The sequence below is a fragment of the Callorhinus ursinus genome, unplaced genomic scaffold (genome assembly GCF_003265705.2).
Source record: "Callorhinus ursinus isolate GAN/ISIS: 27379988/994484 unplaced genomic scaffold, GSC_fseal_2.0 scaffold6, whole genome shotgun sequence".
Lineage (NCBI taxonomy): Eukaryota > Metazoa > Chordata > Mammalia > Carnivora > Otariidae > Callorhinus > Callorhinus ursinus.
The window spans coordinates 70,624,351-70,628,370 of NW_027397068.1; positions in this window are offsets into that span (position 1 = coordinate 70,624,351).

Sequence of the window (4,020 nt, forward strand, 5' to 3'; positions counted from 1 at the left end):
ATTTGTCAACTGACAATGGGGTTATGTCCTGGTAACTCACTGTAAGTTGAAAATGCGTTCAATACACTTAACCTACCAAACATCACAGCTTAGCCTGGCCTATCTTCAAAGTGCTCAGAACACCTACAAAATCACTGGACACAAACACTGTTTTATAATCGTTTTGAATGTCTCATATAATGTATTGAATTAGTATACTGAAAGTGAAAAATAGAATTCTGTATGGGTGCAGAATGGTTGTCAGTGTGTCCCAGGTCTCAAGCTGACTGGAGCTGAGGCTGCAGCCCAGCTTCACGAGAGAGTTCACCTGCATATCTCTAGCCTTGGAAAAGATCCAGCTTAAAAATTCGACCTATGTTTTCTCCTGAGTGCCTATCACTTTCATACCATTGCAAAGTCGAAAAATCTTGAGTTGAACCATGGTAAGTCAAGATGGTCTATATAGACCAATTTGACTATATAAATCTGAAAACTGCTCTATGGCAGACAGTGTGAATTTGCTCACATAATCCCATCCCCCATTCTTTGTGTTGCCTGCCCCTCACTTGCTGCTGGGAATGACCATGTGACCAGTTCTGGCCAACGGGCATAAGCAAGAGTCAGCTGGCATTGTCTTTTCCTCCTCTCTTCCTCCACCCTTCCTCCTTCTGCCTGGAACACAGATCTGATGGCTAGTGCTGCAGCAGCCATTTAATGACCATAAGATAACACGCAGAAGGAGGCTAAGGGAGGGCAGGAGTGTTAACCAAACTCATTGCAAAGTCAGACTCATTCCTAACTGAGTCTGAGCTTAAGGCAAAACACCACATTGCAATAAAAGGCAAATAAAAAGCTGGGGAAAATATTTGCAATATATATCACAAAAGTTAATATCCCTATTAATATAAAGACCTCTAAAATAAGAGATGCCTCAATAAAAATGGGCAATGAATATGAATAGGAAGATACAAAACTCAAATGCCTAATAAATCCATGAAAAAAATTTTAGCTTCACTAGTAATCAGAAAAATACAAATTAAAATAATGACCTAAGGATTTATCACCTATAAAAATTGGCAAACACTGGAACAATTATAATATTTTCTGGAAAGCAATCTGGCAAAATGTATCAAAAGTCTTGGAAGGCCCATGCCCTGTGGGAGTCTGTGCAGAGAAATGGTTAAGGAGGTGCAAAGATTTGCTGCAAGTCTGTCTCCTGTAGTGCTTTTGGTAATTGAAAAATGATGGAAATGGCAGAAATGTGCAATAATAGAGCTCTGGTTAAATAAAAGATAGGATTTCCCACCTTAAAAATATGTATTCATTAATCTGCTGTAGAGGTATATTTGTCAACACACAAAGATGTTCATTATTTTTTGGTGAAGTCGAAAAACACCTCAGTAAGGATGAAATAATTCTATTTTTGTTACTATGTATGTTTGTGTATTTATGTATGTGAAAATGGCACAGGAGAAAAGAAATCAAGGCATTAACGTCATGCCTGGGCTTGGTTCACATTTTCTGATTGTTTTTGTAATAAACATGTATTGTGGGGCTGGGTGGCCCAGTCAGTTAAGCATCTGCCTTCAGCTCAGGTCATGATCCTAGGGTCCTGGGATCAAGTCCCACATCAGGCTCTTTGCTCAGTGGGGAGCCTGCTTCTCCCTCTGCCTGCCTCTCTCTCTCTCTGACATATAAATAAAATCTTAAAAAAATGTATTGAAATAAGAAAATATCATTACTATAAAAACATTTCTTGGTGAGCACAGAGTTGAAATATAGGGAATAAGAAGAACTGATGAATTAATGGTATCTGGCTGAGAGAAGCTGAAGTGTTTGTCTCACTGGAAGGATATCAGAACATTCTGAGTTATTCAAGCTTGTTCTTCTGTAAGCTAATTCATGGAGCACAGTTGATGTCTGTTTCTGTGATTCCCCTATTCCTGGCCTCTTCTGACTGATGTATTTTTGCTTTAGGTCATCTCTAATCCATTCAGTTCGGCTAAAGCCACGCCTTACAGTTGTAACAGTCCTTCATCTTATAAGGTGACTTTGCATTTCTCTGTTCTGATCCAGGACAGGACATGTGATTTAAAGTTGAGCTCTCTGAGACTAATCTTAGTTTCCTGATTTCCAAGATCGGGGGAGGGGGAGAGATGGGGGTATGTCTCATGGTAGCTCCTAAATGTTGGCTGAGGGGTAGGCGTTGGATTCCTCTTGAAAGACAATTAGTACTTGGCCTTAAAGGGAGGGAACTTGGAGAAGGCAGAAAGAGCAACGACAGCAGGATCTTCTGACAACTTGACTCGGAACTCCCGTGCTGACTTCTAACTTCTCATTTTTCATATTTCTTAATACATCAGCCATGTATTGTAGCAGCAAGGATTGTATTCCCTTTACTGTATTCCTTCACTTCCAAGTAATACTAAAAATGGCTATTTCCCTCAAGGCAATTATCATCATGACCTTGCAAAAGCTACATGTGCCAGTTGGAAATTCTTTAGATGTTCTTTTTTAATGACGGCAAATATTTTATTAAACTAAGAGCATGGCTGAGAGGGAAGTAGTCTGCATGGGAAAATATTGAAATTTATTATAATTACATCTAGTAACCAGGGTCCCAGCAAGAGATAAGAAACCTCTCGGGGAGTTCAACAGAAGATTCTTTAATGAAGGGGTTCTTTGCAGAGGAATGGGCAGGGTTACAGAACCACTAAGAGAGGTCAAGGCACCTAGAGACTACAGCAGTAGGAAGCTGTGATGAACCCTAGGCCTGAGGGGAAGTGGGGATTTGGAGCCAGGCAGAAGGTGCTCTCCCTGACAGGAGGTGCTGCTGTGGAAGGATGTTGCCATTCCCAGAACCAGGCACCACATCATGAAGGAAACAGGGAAAAACTGCCCTGCTTCTTGCCCTCCAACGTCCTCTGGTGTCATCTGTTGGCCACATCCTAACAGAAAGCCGCTGAAAGGGACACCACGAAAGCTCTTTGGAGCACAAAGAAGACAGGAAGGGCGAGAAATGTATCTGAGGGCACATGTGGAGAATGGCTCATTCCCTGAAGGAACGTTTTGTTCTTTGAAAGGAGATAACACATCAAGGACAATTTTGGCAAGGTTTAGTTATGGTTCCTCAAGGTTACTCTATGCATGGTTTCAGGAATGTATCATTTTCAAGAGATTAAAAAAACAACAACAAAAGACAAACAAACCCCCACCCCCAACTCAAGCTCAGCGGAGTCTCAGGGAAATACATTGTTATGGATTGAATGGGTCCCCTCAAAATTTGTATGTGGAAACTGTAACCCGCAGGGTGAGGGTATTTGGAAGTGAAGCCTTTGGGAGGCAATCAGGTGTAGAGGAAGTCATGAGGGTGGGGTCCTCAGGACGGGATCAGTGTCCTTATAAGAGGATGAGGAGACCAGAGCCCTCTCTCTCTCCCTCTCTCTCCCTCTCTCTCCCTCTCGGTCGTGCGGACACAGTGAGAGGGCAGCTGTCTGCAAGCCAGGAAGAGAATCCTCACCAGAACCAGACCATGCTGACACCCTAATCTTGGACGTCCAGCCTCTGAAACTGTGAGAAATAAATTCCTGTTGTTTAATCCGCTCCATCTGTGGTATTCAATGAGGGCAGCCTGAGCTAAGACACACACCTAAAATTAAAGACAGTTACTAGTTATCATTTATCAAGCACAGGCTCTGTGCCAGGCTTTGTACCGAGTGTTTTACCTGAATGAGTTTGTTTAATCCCCACACCCATTTGGCATGGGAAGGAACTGTTTTCCAAGGAATTTCTCATCTCTTGCTCCAGGTCACTCAGCCAATTAGGGCAGAAGCCTTCTATTCCTGGAGGGTAGACTCTTGGAGCAGTGGGTGCTGCCACAAAGTGGGCCCCAGTGTGCAAATGCCCCAGGGTGCAGAGGGTAGATGTTGGGGTCCTCAGCTACAGGGGGGTTCTGTGGATCTTGAAGATGATTGGGGTTCCAGTTGTGTGCTTACATATTTGCTGGTTTTCTCCCATTTGGGATGACAGCAGGAACCTGGT